This window comes from Helianthus annuus, chromosome 8, assembly GCF_002127325.2.
Source record: "Helianthus annuus cultivar XRQ/B chromosome 8, HanXRQr2.0-SUNRISE, whole genome shotgun sequence".
Taxonomy (NCBI): Eukaryota; Viridiplantae; Streptophyta; class Magnoliopsida; order Asterales; family Asteraceae; genus Helianthus; species Helianthus annuus.
The window spans coordinates 64,465,407-64,486,415 of NC_035440.2; positions in this window are offsets into that span (position 1 = coordinate 64,465,407).

Sequence of the window (21,009 nt, forward strand, 5' to 3'; positions counted from 1 at the left end):
AATCTTTCAAATTTTCTACTACAAGAGAATTGGTTATTGAATAAATTAACTAAATTAGCAAATGAAGTAATAGAGTAAGGGGGAAGACTTAGCAGCCATTTAAGAGCTGATCCAGTAAGAGTGGATCCAAATCCTTTGCATAGGCATGCTTCCTTCAACTTTTCGGGAATAGGATTGATTTCCATCCTTTCCCTGTATTGTGCTATGTGCTCCTCAGGATCCGTTGTACCATCATACAGCTTCATAGTAGGGATATGGAACCTTTTGGGTACCTCTGCATCACAAATTAGTGGTGCAAAGCGAGATACCTTATGGCTTCCATCTGCAATTTCAGGGATAGGCTTGACTACTCCTAGAACACTCGAGATCATGTCTTTTAGCTTTTGCAACTCCCTGGCCATAGCATGATTGATACCTGTATCCTGCATGAAACCATGGTTAGTGGCAAGATAATTATTTAAAGTGTTACCTCCCATTGGGTTCAAGTTAGGAACAGTGGTTGTGAATCCAAATTGCTGGGATTCAGGGATAATGGAGGGACCAGTGGAGGCTATGGTCTGCATTGGAATGAAATCCCCTTGATGGACATCCGGATTTCCTGTTTGCAAACTTTTTAGGGATCCTGGCATCGGGAAGGATCCTAGTATCTGAGACGATCCTGGAACAAAGGAGGATCCTTGAACCTGGAGTGATCCTGGAACAAAATAGGATCCTTGAAATTGCTGTGCTCCCGGATAGACTCCTGAATTCACGAAGGATCCCATATGTTGAGGATAGGATCCCGCTGGCTGAAGATGTGAGCCTGATGTCTGAGTCATTGCTGCCGACTTGAGGTGCAATCCTCTTGACTCTCCTATAATTTGCACGTCTGGGACTCCCGATGGCTGAGAAGTGATCATTGGAGTATCAAAGCTCAAGGATTTGGGCATCAGTGGGGAATGATCCTCTGCCGCTTTCTTCTGTCTTTTGAGATCTCCAATTTCCCTGAGGATCCTGTCATTAGTTTCATCCTGCCGCTGCATGCGATCCTTCATCTGCAAAATCAAAGCAAACACATCACTAGTACTAGGAGCAGAAGAATTCATAGCAGAAGAACATGGAGGTTTAGAGAAAGTAGGAGTTGGTCTCTTCTCAGCGTTTTTCTGAGATCCTGCCGGTGGTGGAGGCAGAGTGGTCTGTGATGAGGTGACTGCAGACATCGCCGTGGATGTGTTCTTCAATGATGAAGCCATGTAACTCTTTGAAATGATTTCGAACAGAAGATTTTCTTATGAATGAAGCACCAATTGCCCCACGGTGGGCGCCAAACTGTTTTGGTCAAAAATCACACTAAGGATAATGCAACCAAACTCAAAGTAAACGGGGTATGATGCTTGGTTAGTTGGAAAAGTAAAGGATCACTTTTATGAGAAATATGCAAAGACACAATGATTTATACGAGGAAAAAGCCCTTGATCAATGTATGATCTCCGGCATAAAAAACCTCGGGTGATGGCAACTACCGATCACCAACTTCAATATATAAAAAAGTATGGTTACAACTTCGGATGATAATGAGCTGAGTACAAGGATCACTATTGTTTCGAGTGTCTAAGCGTGTGAGAATTGTGTTGTGTGTTCTTCCGAATGAGGAAGAGTGGTATTTATACAAGTGTAGGTGACCTATTTTAGGTAAAAAGACTAATAATCAGCTCATTACCCCTTTAGAAATAAAAGACAATCTAGCCTAAATTGCCGCCCTTAAATCAAGCTAAGTTTCCATATCCTTTGCAACGTCTATCTCCGATTAAGCTCATGCTATAATTGTGAAGACGCGTCCTTTGATTATGATGCTAAGAGCGGATCCTGCTAGATGTTCCTGCAAAATACAATTGAATTAAACGAAGGTAACTGTTAGCATGAGGATCCTACAATGGTCCATGATCCAGATCCTGAAGTCCTGCCGAGGATCACTATCTGCCAAAGAAACAAGGATCACTGGTTAGGATCGCATGTAAGGATCATGTATAAGGATCATGTACATAAAAATCCAGCCCTAACAGATACTATAGACGATTTATCAAGGATTTTTCTAAGATAGCCGTCCCTTTAACCAAGTTAACCTGTAAAGCTGCTAAGTTTGAATGGGGACCTAGACAAGAAGAAGCTTCAATCTTAGCTTTACCAATCTTAGCTTTACGCGAAGGAACAGAAGATTTTGAAGTATATTGTGATGCTTCAAAATTAGGATATGGATGTGTGTTGATGCAACGCAAGAAGGTAATTGCGTATGCTTCCAGACAATTGAAAAAGCACGAAGAGAATTATACGACTCATGATCTAGAATTAGGAGCCATAATTTTTGCCCTTAAGATCTGGAGACATTATCTGTACGGAAGTAAATTTACTATCTATACAGATCATAAAAGTTTAAGATATATATTTGGGCAAAAAGAATTAAACATGAGGCAAAGAAGATGGATGGAGATGCTGAGCGATTACGACTGTGATATTCAATATCACGAAGGAAAGTCAAATGTAGTTGCAGATGCCTTAAGTCGTAAGTATCATGAGAACCAGAAACGAGTCCGTGCTCTTAGATTAAATCTACAAGTAGATTTAATGGCACAAAGCAAAGAGGTTCAGAAAATAGCAATCAAAGATGATGCTGAAGGAATGAAAGGTTACCTAAAAGAACTAGAACAAGGAAAAGATGGAATTTGGAGATTCCATAAGAAACGAATTTGGGTACCTAAGCAAGGAGAGTTAAGAAATAAGATCTTAGAAGAAGCACATAAATCCAGGTATACCATGCACCCAGGAAACAATAAGATGTACCAAGATTTAAGAAACAATTTCTGGTGGATAGGAATGAAAAAGGATATAGCCAAATACGTATCCAAATGTTTAACTTGTTCACAAGTTAAGGCTGAACACCAGAAACCTGCAGGATTACTTCAACAATTAGAAATGCCTGTATGGAAATGGAAACTCATAACAATGGATTTTGTTACTAAGTTACCCAAAACCAAAAGAGGTAATGATGCAATTTGGGTAATTGTAGACCGGTTAACCAAATTAGCTCATTTCTTACCAATGAAAGAAACCTTTAGCATGGAAAGGTTAGCACAATTGTACGTGGACGAAGTAGTATCCCTACATGGAGTCCCACTCTCCATCGTATCGAATAGAGATAGTCGATTTACTTCTCATTTCTGGAAAAGTTTTCAAAAAGCAATGGGAACTCGACTAAATCTAAGTACTGCATATCATCCACAAATAGACGGACAGAGTGAAAGGACAATCCAAATGTTAGAAGACATGCTCCGCGCATGTGTAATTGACTTTGGTGGTAATTGGGATAGCCATTTACCATTAATAGAATTCTCCTATAACAATAGTTATCATTCAAGCATCGAAGCTGCACCATTTGAAGCACTGTACGGACGCAAATGCAGAACTCCAGTATGCTGGGCAGAAATCGGAGAAAGTCAATTATCAGGTCCTGAAATAGTACAAGAAACTACTGACAAGATAACCCAGATCAAGGAAAGGCTGAAAACAGCTCGAGATCGTCAGAAGAGCTATGCAGATAATCGTCGCATACCTTTAGAATTTCAAGTCGGAGACAAAGTACTTTTAAAAGTATCTCCTTAGAAAGGAGTAGTACGATTCGGTAAGAAAGGAAAGCTAAGTCCGAGGTACGTTGGACCATTCCCAGTGATTCAACGAATCGGACCAGTTGCTTATCGTTTACAACTACCAGAAGAATTGGCTGGAGTACATGATGTATTTCATGTATCCAATCTCAAGAAATGTTTAGCAGATGAATCCCTGGTAGTACCTCTTCAAGATATAGAGGTAAATGAAAAGCCATAGAGAAACCATTAGCGATCGAAGATCGAAAAGTCAAATTCCTCAAGCATAAAAGACTGGTATTGGTCAAAGTCAAGTGGAATTCAAAGAGAGGACCAGAATACACTTGGGAGCTAGAATCAGAAATGAAGCGTAAATATCCTCATCTATTCCATTAAATCTCGAGGACGAGATTTTTCTTAAGGTGGGGAGGATGTAACAACTGTCAATAAAACCGGTAATTAGGATAATAATTATCCAATAAGAAAACCCTAATTAAGACACCCCAAGTAATTTGGCATAAACCCTGAAATTTCCGGAATAATCGGAATCAGGATCAGGGCCCCTAAAACTCAGGGGGGGCTAAACCCTATTTGATAATTATCTTTGAAAACTCGTTGTTATACTGAAATTTGATTTCAATGTTGAGTCACCGAGCCTATACCACTGAGAAGGCTAGTCTACAAGCTAGACCACACCCTTTACGGACCGTAAAAGTTAGTCCTTACGGACCGTAAGCAAACCGGTCACTTTACGGACCGTAAGGGTTGGGTCATACAGTCCGTAAGCGATGCGAAATTTCGACTATAAATAGCCGACCTTCGCACTTGAACTGGGGTGCTAAAACTTCGATCAAATATTGTTTGTACGTCGAGATATCACTATTATATCACAATAAACACACACACGATCACGAGGTGCTGCCGCAATCAGGGTAATAACTCGATCGCTATTACGATTCAACGTCCGATCGATTATAACTATCCAACAATAATCCGGGTGCTGCTCAATTGAGCTTGTACTTTGATTATTCGTCGTGATTTCGACTTGAATATTAGAGTGCTGTTCGAATTCGGACTATGCTCTGTTATTTGTTGTGAATCCGACTGAATTATCGAGTATTGCACAGATTAATCGTTGTGAGGGTTTAATCTCGTGAATTGACGTAACTGCTGTATTAGTTACTAACCTGCCTGTGTGTGCATTGTGTTAAACTAGGTGTAATCAAGGCTAATCAGTAGGCATTATCTATTTGCTCGTTAATCTGCAATGTGAGTCATTCTTCTTTTATAAATTGTTTTCTCACAGTTTGTGAGTAAGTATTACAATACCTCAAATTATTTTCAAGGTTATAATTAAAGGGATTAAGTCTTTGTAATCACCAAATTACAGCTGGTATGTGGGGTATTGTGCACATTACTATTTTTATCACTCTAGGTGAGTGAGTATCACTCTATGTGAGTGAACCGTCACTATTGGGGCGACGGGACCCAATAGTGGTATGACCACAGTCACAGATCTGGTCGAGTGACAAATACCCATTCTTGATAATTGGTTGATAGAAACATTGTAATCGCTCTTAATACTGTAAATTTATAACTAACGGGTTGTTTTAGAAAATGGAATGATTCACTCAGTATTTCCGGCTGACAAAACCTTTTTCAAACATGTTTCAGGTGATCTATGTGATCCAGGAAAAGTGCAGTAAAGCACTACAAGCTCAGTAAAGTGGCTCAGTGTGAATAAACCAATAAAACATGTTTTGAAAAAAAATAAAGATTTCTGTGTGAAATCAACCTATTGTAAATTATGGGATTTTATCCCTTAAACTTTGTGTAATATATTAAATAAGTATTTTCCGGTGAGAAGATCCTGTAAATAAAAGACTTCCGCTGTCGCCTAAAGTAAATATCACGAGTACCACCGGGAACTGCCTCGCGGCCCCCGGCTCCGTCCGGGGTGGGTCAGGGAGTCGTGACAGTTACATATCATATTAACCACTTCAAAATAGTTCAAGAATGTGATTTAAGCAACATACCACTAGCTCGAGGCTAGGGAAGAATCTAGACGCAAATAGGGTGGATAAAAGCAAGAGAATGAGGTCCTTCGCTTTCCGTTTGCACCAAGCCTCCTTATACGGGATCCTTGATACTTGTATGGACTTGGAATATGGTGATCAAAACCGAAAAATTGATGGATTGAGTGGGGGTGTTTGGCCGTAGCTTTTCTAGAGAGAGAGAGGGAGAGAGTGGAAGTGTGGTGATGAGGAAGATGAAGTGATGGAATAGTGGTATTTATAGACCTTCCATATAGCATATTCCTAGCATATTCCTGGTATATTCCTGGTATATTCCTGGTATATTCTTGGTATATTCCTCGTATATTCTTGGTATATTCCCGGCATATTCCTGGCATATTCCTGGCATATTCCTGGTATATTCCTGGTATATTCCTGGCATATTCCTAGCATATTCCTGGCATATTCCTGGTATATTCCTGGTATATTCCTGGCATTTTCCTGGCATATTCCTGGTATATTCCTGGTATATTCCTGGCATATTCCTGGTTTTTCTGCGTTGTCTGCGTTTTGCAGTGTAAGCACTGTGTCGCGTAGGAACTCACGGTACGCGATTAAACTTGAAAAATAACGTTTTTAAGCGTTTTAATTTATTTTTCAACACGAACCTGATTAAATTAAAATTTTAATCATAACAAAATATTTGTGGGATTAAATATTATCCGGGTGGCCACCAACGTTCGTTTCGCAGTTTTGTCGTAATTAGTTCTACACTTAAAGTGTGTTTCGGGTGCCTTTTAGTGTGTGTTTTAGCTTTCGTAACGACCATAAATTAAACCCTGATATGTACTCTTGGTTTTTAATGTACCTTTGTCGTAGGACCTACACCTAGGCCCCAATTCTAATGTCTAACTGCTTTCTGCAGTTCCGTTGACACAGTGTGTCTTACCGGTGAGTTTACTAATATTTCTGGCGCAGCGCTCTCGATTGCATGAAGCAATATTTTGTAGTATACAACGTGCATGAATTCACTTGCTTAGCATCTAATTAGTCAATGTTGACATTTAAGCACATATTTGCAGTCATTAAATAATAATTAAAGTGTACGGAAGTTACCGGTTTTGTGCCAGTTGTCACAGTCTCCCCCTGTTAAAAGAATTTCGTCATGAAATTCAGGATGAGCTAACCCTCGCAGGAGTCTCTTTGAATAGGTGGGGATACTTTTCCTTGAACTGGTCTTCGCGTTCCCATGTGTATTCGGGCCCATGCTTAGAGTTCCAACGTACTTTGACAAGTTTCACACTGCTCCTCCTGGTCTTGTTGACTTTCCAGTCAGTAACCTCGACGGGTTGTTCTGTAAATCGGAGGGCGTCATCAATATGCACTTCATCCGCAGGGATGATCATGTTTTCTTGTGTTGGACTCTTCTTTAGGTTGGACACATGAAATGTATCATGTACTCCATTAAGTTCTTCCGGTAACTCCAACTTGTACGCCACGGTACCAATTCTCTCCAAGATTCTGAATGGTCCGATGTATCGTGGATTCAGCCTCCCACGCTTTCCGAATCTGGCTACGCCCTTCCATGGTGAGACTTTTAACAACACCTTGTCTCCCACCTCGAATTCTAAGGGTTTTCGTTTTTGATCAGCGTAGCTCTTCTGTCGATCTCGAGCCGCCTTAATGCGCTCTCGGATCTGCGCAATCTGGTCGGTTGTCTCTTGTACTAGTTCAGGACCAACCATACGCTTGTCACCGGCGTCTGCCCAACATAGGGGCGATCGGCACTTGCGGCCATACAGAGCTTTGAACGGCGCGGCCTTGATGCTTGTATGATAATTGTTATTGTAGGAAAACTCAACCAAGGGTAGGTGAGTATCCCAGCTGCCGCCTAGATCCATGACACATGCGCGAAGCATATCTTCCAATGTTTGTATAGTCCGTTCGCTCTGGCCTTCTGTCTGTGGATGAAATGCCGTGCTTAGATCTAATTGAGATCCAAAGGCTTCCTAAAATGATTGCCAGATCCTTGAGATGAAGCGTCCATCTCTGTCTGAAATAATGGAGATTGGCACTCCATGACGGGTGACAATTTCTTTTAGGTATATTTCAGCAAGCTTTCCAGTGCTATCCTTCTCTCGGATTGGTAGGAAATGCGCAGACTTCGTCAGTCGATCAACTATTACCCATATCATATCGTGCCCTCTTGGGGTCCTGGGTAACTTTGTTATGAAGTCCATCGAGATTTGCTCCCACTTCCACATGGGAATCTCTGGTTGTTGTAGTAGGCCAGACGGTTTCTGATATTCAGCCTTAACCTTAGCATAGGTTAGGCATTTACCAACATAAACAACAACGTCGCTCTTGAGTCTCGGCCACCAATAGTATTCTTTTAAGTCTTGATACATCTTGTCCGATCCTGGATGGATCGAGTATCTTGACTTGTGAGCTTCATCAAGGATGACTTCTCGTGGGCCACCATAGAGCGGAACCCAAATACGCTTTTTAAAGTATAAGGCTCCCTCTTCATTTGGCGCCATGTACTTCAATGCACCTCGGAGGTATTCAGCTTTGCGGTTTTCCACCTTAAGGGCTTCTTGTTGTGCGTCACGAATACGTGAAGTGAGGTTCGTTCGAATAGTCATTTCCAATGCTCGAACCCTTCGGGTCTTAACTCTTTCCTTTCGACTTAATGCATCCGCTACAACGTTTGCCTTTCCAGGATGGTACTTAATCTCACAGTCATAATCATTTAGCAGCTCGACCCATCGCCGCTGGCGCATATTCAATTCCTTCTGATCAAATATGTGTTGCAGGCTTTTGTGATCTGTGAAGATTGTACATCGAGTACCATATAGATTGTGTCGCCATATTTTCAAGGCGAATACCACTGCGCCTAGCTCCAGGTCGTGAGTGGTATAATTTCTTTCGTGTACCTTCAATTGCCTTGAAGCATAAGCGATGACCTTTCGGCGTTGCATGAGCACGCAACCTAGTCCTTGTCGCGAGGCGTCACAGTATACCACGAAGTCTTCCGTGCCTTCGGGTAGTGACAATATTGGTGCATCGCATAGCTTGCTTTTAAGTAGCTGAAAAGCTTCTTCTTGTTTAACACCCCAGTCATACTTCTTGTCTTTCTGCGTAAGGGCAGTTAGCGGCTGAGCTATTTTCGAAAAATTCTTGATGAATCGCCTATAGTAGCCCGCTAAGCCCAAAAATTCCTGAACTTCAGTCGGGGTTTTGGGAGCTTCCCAATTCTTTATGGCTTCAATCTTGGACGGGTCTACATGAATGCCCTTCTCATTCACCACGTGACCAAGAAATTGTACTTCGCGAATCCAGAATTCGCACTTTGAGAACTTTGCGAATAGTTTCTCTTTCTTTAGTAGCTCTAGAATGGTCCTGAGGTGTTGCTCATGCTCTTCTTTCATCCGAGAGTAGATCAGGATATCGTCGATAAATACAATCACGAATTTATCGAGATATGGTTTGCATACGCGGTTCATCAGATCCATAAAGACCGCTGGTGCATTCGTCAGCCCGAATGGCATCACAAGAAACTCGTAATGTCCATAGCGTGTTCTGAATGCAGTCTTTGGTATGCTTTCTTCTTGTATCCTTAACTGATGATATCCAAATCGAAGGTCGATCTTGGAATAGTAACTTGATCCTTGCAACTGATCAAATAAGTCATCAATCCTCGGTAGTGGGTACCGATTCTTGATAGTGAGTTTGTTCAGTTCTCTGTAATCGATGCACATTCGCAGAGTTCCATCCTTCTTCTTCACGAACAATACTGGAGCTCCCTAGGGCGAGAAGCTTGGCCTTATGAATCCTTTATCCAACAACTCCTGGAGTTGTGTAGATAACTCTTGCATTTCAGATGGTGCAAGTCGATAGGGGGCCTTGGCTACAGGAGCGGCTCCTGGAACCAAGTCTATACGGAATTCGACTTGTTGTTGCGGAGGTAGTCCTAGTAGATCTTCGGGAAAAACATCGGGAAATTCCTTCACCACAGGAATGTCTTTGAGTTTCGGCTCCACAGCCTTTTTATCTACAACATGTGCCAGGAAAGCGACACATCCTTTCCTTAAGCACTTCTACGCTTTCATGCAGCTGATGATTCGCAGAGGCGCATCTCGTCTTTCTCCATGTACGATGAGGGTCTCACCATTTGCCAAAGGGATGCGAATGATTTTCTCATGACAAATGACTTCAGCTTTGTTCTTGGACAACCAGTCCATTCCGACCACTACATCGAAGCTACCCAATTGGATAGGTAAGAGGTCGATGCTAAATCTTCGTTCACCAAGTTCTAGCGTGCAACCTCTAACAAATTCGCCCGATTCAACAAGTTTTCCATTGGCTAGCTCTATGGAATAGGGAATATCCAATCTACTAGACTCTATCCCAAGCGTACGTTTAAATTCCACGGACATGAAACTATAATCGGCACCGGTGTCAAATAATATGGATGCAAAGTGATTGTTAATGAGAAACGTACCGGTGACCACGTTAGGGTCCTCGCGTGCGTCCTTTGCTCCAATCACAAATGCTCGAGCCTGAGCATTGTCTTTCTTTGGGCAGTCTTTCATGAAATGATCATTGCTTCCACAACGGAAGCATCCTTGGTTCCGCCCCTTCCCGTTACCATTCCTGTTACCAGCGCCGCTTCCATTTCGATTCTCTCCCTTACCCCAACAGTCTTCCGCTTGATGACCCAACCTACCACATTTGTCACACCTTGGAATGCGACAAGCTCCATCATGATGATACTTACATTTTTGGCACTTAGGCATGGTGCCTTGGTACCCTTTCGTTGCAGCATTTGCCTCCTTAGAGGGGTTGGTGTCACGTTTCTTGTTGGAACCCTTGTTGTTGCGAGTTGCTTGACTCAGGTTTGAATGCTTCCTTTTCTTGTCACCGGACGACTCAGCATGCGTCTCGGTGTTTTCTGCCGGGTTCAGAGATAGCTTCTCCATGCGAACACAGTCTTCAGTAAGGCTGACAGCCAGAGTTACAACCTCAGTGATTGTCTGGGGTTTGGCTGAAGTCACCATGCCGCGAAATTCCGGGGCCAGACCCCAAATGTAGCGTTCAACGCGCTTAAATTCTGGGGACACCATGTAAGGAATCACTCTGGACAAATCATGGAACCTTCAAGTATACCCAGTGATGTCAGCACCTACCATCGTCAAGTGCCAGAACTCTGTCTCTAACCTTTGGAGTTCGGCACGAGAGCAGTACTTCTCTCTCATTTTCTCTTTTAGTTCATCCCAGTTCATGCCGTACGCGGCTTCATCACCCAACGTTTGAACTTGCAAATTCCACCATGTCAGTGCTTCATCGACAAACAATCCAGTAGCGAAAGTGACTTGCTGATCCGCGGTACACTTGCTCATGCGGATAGTGGCCTCAGTCTTCTCCGCCCAACGCACAACTGCTACTACTCCTCCAGTGCCATCGTAGTTCATTGGTTTGCAGTCGAGGAACTGCTTGAAAGTGCAGCCTGTAATTAACCCAACCAATTCACTTATGAGCAATCGAAGAAATAATGAAACAAGGACCGTTAATAAATTTCTTCATGCTTAGCAAATTGTTTTAGGGTTACCTTGAGCTGCGTTTCCTCCTGACGAATCTCCATGTCCGTTACGCCTGGCATTGCTTAGCCCTCCACTGTCTTGGGTACGGTTCGCCTCGTACTGGGCTATGGCAGCAGAGATTCTCTCTTCCAGTAGGGCGTTCAGTTCTTCAGCAGTTCTTGGCAGTCGGGGAGGAGGAGGTTGATCACCATTGCGAGCATTCACAGCTCTCCTGGGTGCCATGCTCTGGCAGAACATAACACGACAGGGTTAAACATTTTCTTGATATCGTCACCCCAGACATTAGTAGCATATATATTCACAGGTATATATACCACATAAGTGACATCAAACAATTATTACTCCAGCAGAGTACATAGTAGGCTTGCACTGAGGGAATCTATACGTGACGGGACTTACTGTGGTTTCTGTGCACTGAATTACATAATTATGTATGCATCCATAATTATGTAACTCCTTACACAGTCCGCACAGTTCGTTTCATCCTCGTATTTCTTCCTTCAGATAGGCCATTGTCTTCAGGTAAAGTCACATATACTTGTGACATCCTACTTCTAGTACATGCTAATTATCACACATAATTGCAAGTAATTTCTCAGTTAAGACAAGTGCTACTCCTGCACCCTAAGTCTCGTAGTGTCCTTTCTAGACTCATGTAAACAGTTTCAGGCAGAGGATGTCGTGGGACGTTTTATGCAATGAAAACTCTTTGAAAAATTGTTTTCGTGATAGGATCCTAGAGATTGTAGACTAGACTCGAGAAGGAATCCTGGTTCACTACAATCGCAACTCTGATACCAATCTGTCACACCCCTTTCTGCGGCGGAAGCACGAGGTGTGATCATGAAAGGATCTCATTGCATACGAAAGGTAAACATACTATATGCTCATGAAAATAACTTCAAATACCATAATTTGAAACATACGTTTAGCGTTTACTTCGCTAGGTCACATAAAACATTGTCTTAAAAGTTTACAACTTTATTTAAAGATAAACATAAGCGACATCCAAGAGCATAAGTAAGACCATGCGCACATCCATCCTAGTTACCTTAAATACATGTGAGTTTTGGAAAAACATCAACACAATGTTGGTGTGAATTCATGCAGTTTTGTATTTCACGTTTGTATACTTTGTATGAAAAAATAGTTTGTGAATAAATCGAGTTTTCATAAACCCAGTTTCATGTGTACACTACGTACTCATGTATGATTCAAATTCTTCTTGAGTACCCCACGTACTCAAGTATAATTCCCATTTTCTTGAGTACCACACGTACTTCAAGTACAATTCAAGCTTTTCTTGAGTACCCCACGTACTCAAGTATTCATCGAGTTTTAGTATGGTATGAAATTTTATGTAAATAAAGTATTCCTGTAAGTATCAGGATTGTTAATGGGTTGCAAAGCCATTAACATGTGACACGACATAGGAAGTCACCAAACCTTAGGCATTTAATTGGTATATTCTGAGACACAAAAGCACTACTCGATACTCGCCCTCATCGAGAGTGTGGCTGCCGGCACCCGTTAGATCTAACCTTTTGTTCTGCGGTCTAGGTATATTGTTGATTAATGGTGCTTCTGTACCCTATTCGTGACACGATTTCTCGCATCATTTTTCATAGCGCATCCTACTTGGTTCTCGTTTCTCACCAAGCGCGCTTCCCGTATTCTTATATCACTTTACACTTGGTACTCATTTCTCACCAAGTGTGTTTCTTGTTATCATACCATTTGTTAAACATAAATATATTTGTAACATGTATTTCACCCCCGAAGTTATAAAACTGAAAACAGTTAAGAGAAAAGGGGGAGCATGAACTCACAAGTTTGCGTTCCTGTGCGTCGTAAACTTCACCGGACTTGCTTAATTAACGTCTTAACCTATACGCGTTTTCTTAACGTTAGTCACTAGACTTGCGTCGCACAAGTACAGTCACTCTCTTTCGCATTTGTATATTTTCTTGTGTCAAAAATATTTTATATTTTTAACTAAGTATCTTTCTTATATTATTTTCTCTAAAATTAGTATAAGTATCTTGTGTTTTGCACTTTGCACCCGAATTATGTATCTTGTATGATGTATGTGTATTTTTAAGTCTTAATACGCTAGCACGTATAACACATACTATATACACTTAGCACAAAAGTTGGTGATAAAATAATATATATTTTTCTCTCAAAAATATACATACTTATATCCATTTTTATTTTTGAATAAATCCTCATTTCTTATAACCAAAAATTAGGGAAACCTTGGTAATACTCTTAAATACATTTTTAGGGAATAAGTTCTTCAAAAACTTATATTTTTCTAAGTGTCAAAATTTATAAAAATTTTGACAGAGTTTCCCCTAAAAATGGAGGTTTCCCATGTTTTCAAAACATGTGTTTATTTTCTTTTAAATCGTCAACAATCATCAACAACAATTATCAACAATAACCATCAACAACAATCACTAATTTTCCCCATTTCATGAACTTGAATATTTACAAAAATGTGTAGTAATTTACTAGCACATTTAGTAAGTCTTGTTATCTTTATAAATAAGTTTAATTTCTTAAAAACCTTATTTTTAAAGAATATGAAGTTTCACAACTTCTAGTCGGTTTTTATGAAAATTATTTCTTTGTTAAAACTTTTGTTACACAAGTGTCCACCCACTTGTTTGTTCACAAAAACACCTCTATTTCATGAAAGTTTCGGTTTTAAAACATGGTTTCGTCTTACAGTTGGTCTTTCGAAAATACCACTTGTAGATCTTTAGATCTATTAGTTTAGAACTTCATTTTACAAGAAAAATTCCTTTTTACATAAGTTCATGATTCATGTGTAGTAGAGTTTCACCCTTTAACCCTTGTTTCTTTCAAAACATCCTTATGTCATGATCCATGATCATGACCAACCCGGGTTAAATGATGATCTGAGCTACCACAACATAGATCGGGTCCAAATAACCACACAAATCAATTACTACAACATTTACACAACATATGAGCTTTTAACCATAATTATTAGTGTTCTTAGTAGACTTTAATGCATCAACTTGTAAGATTTCGAGTTTTAACCGTTACATATCATATTAACCACTTCAAAATAGTTCAAGAATGTGATTTAAGCAACATACTACTAGCTCGAGGCTAGGGAAGAATCTAGACGCAAATAGGGTGGATAAAAGCAAGAGAATGAGGTCCTTCGCTTTCCGTTTGCACCAAGCCTCCTTATACGGGATCCTTGATACTTGTATGGACTTGGAATGTGGTGATCAAAACCTAAAAATTGTTGGATTGAGAGGGGGTGTTTGGCCGTAGCTTTTCTAGAGAGAGAGAGGGGGAGAGAGTGGAAGTGTGGTGATGAGGAAGATGGAGTGATGGAATGGTGGTATTTATAGACCTTCAATATAGCATATTCCTAGCATATTCCTGGTATATTTCTGGTATATTCCTGGTATATTCTTGGTATATTCCTGGTATATTCTTGGTATATTCCTGGCATATTCCTGGCATATTCCTGGTATATTCCTGGCATATTCCTGGCATATTCCTGGCATATTCCTGGCATATTCCTGGCATATTCCTGGCATATTCCTGGCATATTCCTGGTATATTCCTGGCATATTCCTGGTATATTCCTGGTATATTCCTGGCATATTCCTGGTTTTTCTGCGTTGTCTGTGTTTTGCAGTGTAAGCACAATGTCGCGTAGGAACTCACGGTACGCGCTTAAACTTGAAAAATAACGTTTTTAAGCGTTTTAATTTATTTTTCAACACGAACCTGATTAAAATAAAATTTTAATCATAACAAAATATTTGTGGGATTAAATATTATCCGGGCGGCCACCAACGTTCGTTTCGCAGTTTTGTCGTAATTAGTTCTGCACTTAAAGTGTGTTTCGGGTGCCTTTTAGTGTGTGTTTTAGCTTTCGTAACGACCATAAATTAAACCCTGATATGTAATCTTGGGTTTTAATGTACCTTTGTCGTAGGACCTACACCTAGGCCTCAATTCTAATGTCTAACTGCTTTCTGCAGTTCCGTTGACACAGTGTGTCTTACCGGTGAGTTTACTAATATTTCTGACGCAGCGCTCTCGATTGCATGAAGCAATATTTTGTAGTATACAACGTGCATGAATTCACTTGCTTAGCATCTAATTAGTCAATGTTGACATTTAAGCACATATTTGCAGTCATTAAATAATAATTAAAGTGTACGGAAGTTATCCATTTTGTGCTAGTTGTCACAGAAATGACTTGTCTCATCATAGAAGTAGCAAGTTCCAAGAGGAAAACGAGTTTGTGCTGGATTTGCTTGAAGTTGAACAGGGTTCTGAATAGTTTGGTTTAACCTAGCGACTGAATGACAGTCTCTTGCCAAATGACCTACAAGTCCACACTTGAAGCATATTTGGCATTTGACTCTAGCATGGTGATGGAGGTTACACTGATGGCACAAAGGGGTTGTTCCTTCGTATGGTGCTCGAGCAACAGTAAGACCTGTAACAGCTTTGTTTTGGATGATAAAGCGGCACATGTTAACCAAATGTCCCCATTGCGCGCAGTGAGTACATTTGAAACAAGGTGCTTGATTCGAATGATGGCCATTGCATCGATTGCAGAAAGGAGCAGTTCCCAAGTACCGCTTCTTGGCTGGTGGTGTTGCCACCTGACCAGGTCCTGCTTGATTTGGTGCAACGGCTGGAGGATTCTTTGAGTTCTTATGCTTCTTTGACCTTTTCGAAGGCTTGGCTTCTGCTTCCTTTGTTGTTTCTCGAGTGGTTTCATCCTGGAGACGGGACATGGTAACAGCTAATTCAGCAGTCTTCAGGATTACTTCGCCTATTCGTTGGGCAACTTTAGTAGCCTGTTCGGACATCTGAGCGTCGTTGCGATGAAGTGACGTTCTAGAGAAAAGGAAGACATAGGAAGAAATGAATGAAATGATACCGGGTAATCAAAATAGAATGACAACGCATAAAAATTGCGATCATTTGTTTGTTGCCTAAGGCAAACAAATGAGATGGTGATTAATCAAACTAAATGGGTCATATTAATGTATCACTGAAGACATGCTCGCCTATAAGTGAACTCTCACCCCAAGAGTTCCCAGGTAAGAGTGACTGGTCCGATACTGCGGATTTGTACGAACACTCTAGCCTTAGACAGAAAACTCAGGGTACAGGCATTCACTCTTCCAGTTTGCATGTGTTCACATTATTTAGATCCAAACTTTGACGATATTTTAGAAACTCAGAAGGCACAAGGCCAATGATGAATCAAATTAGAAGGGTTCAAAACCATATAACAAAGGGTTCAAAACCTAGCAATCGATCATCCTAGAACAGATGATTAATTTTCGAAGCGGATTTATTATTGTGTTCTCGTTATGGTTATCACCTAAGGATAAGTGACGGTATTGTTTTAAGATCTAAACATAAGAATCTTGTGTTAGGGTCCTAGGAAGGTTATAGACTAGGTCAAAGCATTACTAATAACTTAATTCCCTATAACCATGAGCTCTGATACCAACTTTTCTGTCACACCCTGACCACGTTAAAACAACAAAACGTGGCGGAAACATCGGGGAGTGTTGTAACAGAATCATTGTTTCAAAACACACGGAAATTTGAAGTCTCGTTTTATTAAACATTAAACATTTACATCGTCTTGAAATCTAACAAACAAGTTAAACATAGTCTATCATTGTTATTAAGTCACTAAGGCCTTGTCCAGTCCTATGTGAGTGCATCCTATCAATCAACATTACCTGAAACATATGTGAAAACAAAGTCAACAAAGAAATGCTGGCGCGTATATAGGTTTTATGAGAGTGTCGGATTCATGGCTAGTTTATATGTTGTAGTACCTTGTTAGACTCAAAGAGTCAATATACTTACCTTGTTTTGAAAAGTGTATTACAACATAAATAACCAACTCAAATCAAATTGGTTATAGTTTGTTATAAAATCTCATAGCCATGATTCTTAACCCAAAACATTTAGTTAAATAAATTTGTAAAAATCTCGTAAAAACTCGTTAACAAAACTCGTATGGTTTATATCATTTCAAAAACCTCGTTTGTGTGACATTGTCTCAAAATCATTTACCCAAGTGAACTAAATAACGCCACGGTATGTAATATGTTGAAAACACTTATATATAGGAAGTACCAGTGGCGTATCCACCATGCTTTCAACGTATTACACCTGTCTCGTTATCTAAACACTAACCAAAAACCAATCGTTTACCCAAATCGTTTAACTTGTTAAGATCGTTTCAAAATCGTTAACTCGTTTAAAATCGTTTAAATCATCCTCGTTTTAATTTGTGAAAACTACTTTTGGTCGCCTCGCTAATAATATCCAAACCTTCGTGACTCGCCTATCGCCAATCTCGCATTAACTAACCACCAAAGGGTAAGTTAACAATCATCTCGCATTAACTAACCACCAAAGGGTAAGTTAACAATCATCAGATTCGGTCATTACCCACCTAACCCACACATAACCATGGGTGCAGTCTGATAACGGGATTTGTCAGATCCTATGGTACCATAACCTAATACTGGTCGGTTTGGCCAAAATTAATGAATATTATTCGTTATGTAATTACAACCATCTTAATCGTTTTTGAAAAAAACATCGTTTAAATGTTGAAATCATTTAACACATATGGATCACCCTAAAACAATCGAAAACAGTAAAATAGGGGAACTATGTACTCGCCTGAGAATGCTTAGCGGTCTTTGAACAACAACCAAAACAAGCTAGAGGGAGCACGGAATCAATCGGCAACCTAATAACTATATAAATAAACCGGACATAAGTCGGAGGATCGGATAGGATGAGGTCTTGTAAACCAAATGAGTTATTGGAACTCATATGACATGATTAACAATGCCTACATACTAAACTGAAACCTAACCTAAGTGCTTTCGACCCGTTACGACCCATTAAGGTAGCTTACACTACTTTAACGCGTCGTGCGCGCAAACGCGGGTTCGAGAAGTCTAACTAGTCCTATGACAAGTACTATATGCCCATACTTGTTTAATTATGTTACATAATTAGTTATGTGTCAAAAGTTTAGGATACATATGCTTAATTACCAATTATGTATGAAAAGGGTATTTTGGTAATTTACTAAAGGCATATAACTACCTATCATGCGACTAATTAAACCTAAGTGACCATAAGGTATAACCTCGAAAGGTTATTCCCTACTGTACTATGGTCACAAAACATGTTTGGTCGGATCCTAATGATCGACCAAACGGGTCGTGTTCGAAAGTCTAAGCGGGTGTTTAGTCCGCTTGACTTACGGCTCTACACAAGCACTAAACTAAAAAGTGACGAGCTAAACATGTCAAAACATGTTTAGTTAAGGTAGAAAACAGGTTTGGTGTTAAAACAAACAGTTTTAATACCCTAGAGTAGTTTGGTTACAAAATACGCGAGAAAACGCATTTTGGCCGAAACTACGACTCGTCACTGAGCCTAGATAATGTGGTAATAAGTAGGTATAGTCACTGGGACTATGACCATCGTGATTATGCTCACGTTATGAAGTTCAAACGAACTTTGCATTGACAATAAACCGGTTAATGCAGAAAGTCAAACGCAGTTTGACTTTAACGCTAAAACGAACGAAAAACGCGAAAGAATACTTACAAAAGGTCCCCGCAAGATTCAAACCCGATTCACTCTCAGGTAGGAAGCATATACCTCCACTTAGAGAGTATAGAATCAGATTCAAATGTGAGGAAGAATGAAATGGGTGAGGGGTATTTATAGATTTCCTTGAACCGTTAAGATCGTTCGTCGAAAAACGTGATTTGATCTAGACCTTACATGTGGGTACATGGTTTTCAAAAACCATGGGAGCCCCTAATGTGGACTATGTTCATTGAATACCATCCCATGGTTTTGCAAAACCATGGGTGAAAACCATTAAAACTTCAAAATGGACTAGGTTAGTTGAATCTGCCAGAAATTTCAAAAATGGTCCATGCACTTGTAAAACTTGATTTTTTTGGCACTTTTAAATCCCTTTAACCTCATTTCAAGGCTCTAAAATAATACTAAAGTATAGGGAACTTAAAATATGCTCAAAAATATCAAGGATGTCGGCTCGTTTGGTCGTATGATTGCGTTGTTCGGTTAATTACGACGGGAGTCTTAACGAACGCAAAAATGATCCAAATTGCGCGACGAATGGATTTTTATTATGCCAAACATTAAAACATAATATTTTAAATGCTTACATAAATTTTTGGATATCGGATATATTCAAAACGTAAGATATGCGCGAAAATGCAAACTTGTGCACTTTTTGACGCTTTTAGTCCCTATTTATCAATAAAGTTTATTTTAGCATACCGAACCCTTCAAAGCCTATTTATAAGCTATTTAAAGGTTATTTAGGGTATGTTTAACTTATGATCATGTTCCGGAATGTTCGTTACAGTTCAAATTGACATACTTTCGTAGTTTGTCGAATTTAGTCCCTGTAAGCGAATAGACTTGATTTCGGCATACCAAACCATCCAAACTTATTTCTAAGTTATGTAAAGGTTATTTAAGGTATGTTAAGCCTATGTCACTATTCCGGAGTGTTTGTCGCGCTAAACTGATTACGTTTACGCATCAGTTCGCGTATAACTTTCCAGAAAGCGATTTAGAGCTTGAAATCAAATGAGAATTGATATGTGCAAATGATACACATATTTATACAAATCCCAAGTATGAAATACAATATTTCATTGATTTGGTATTTGTTTGATGGCCGTGGAGGCACAGATGTCACATGAACTGCCTTAACTGACTTTTCAGGGTCGGAAACCGGTCCAACGCTTAACAAAAATGTTGGTCCCTCGGATGGGATCTTCTCGTTTGGAAACGTAGTTGAATCATAAGTGATCAATGCGCGGAATTCATGTAATCACATAGCAGATATACGAAGACATAATTCTACTTTGAATCACCGTCTGATAACTATATAAATAAACCGGACCTAAGTCGGAGGATCGGATAGAATGAGGTCTTGTAAACCAAATGAGTTATTGGAACTCATATGACATGATTTAACAATACCTACAAACTAAATTGAAACCTAACCTAAGTGCTTTCGACCCGTTACGACCCATTAAGGTAGCTTACACTACTTTAACGCGTCGTGCGCGCAAACGCAGGTTCGAGAAGTCTAACTAGTCCTATGACAAGTACTATATGCCCATACTTGTTTAATTATGTTACATAATTAGTTATGTGTCAAAAGTTTAGGTTACATATGTTTAATTACCAATTATGTATGAAAAGGGTATTTTGGTAATTTACTAAAGGCATATAACTACCTATCATGCGACTAATTAAACCTAAGTGACCATAAGGTATAACCTCGAAAGGTTATTCCCTACTGTACTATGGTCACAAAACATGTTTGGTCGGATCCTAATGATCGACCAAACGGGTCGTGTTCGAAAGTCTAAGCGGGTGTTTAGTCCGCTTGACATACGACTCTACACAAGCACTAAACTAAAAAGTGACGAGCTAAACATGTCAAAACATGTTTAGTTAAGTTAGAAAACAGGTTTGGTGTTAAAACAAACGGTTTTAATACCCTAGAGTAGTTTGGTTACAAAATACGCGAGAAAACGCATTTTGGCCGAAACAGCGACTCGTCACTGAGCCTAGATAACGTGGTAATAAGTAGGTATAGTCACTGGGGACTATGACCATCGTGATTACGCTCACGTTATGAAGTTCAAATGA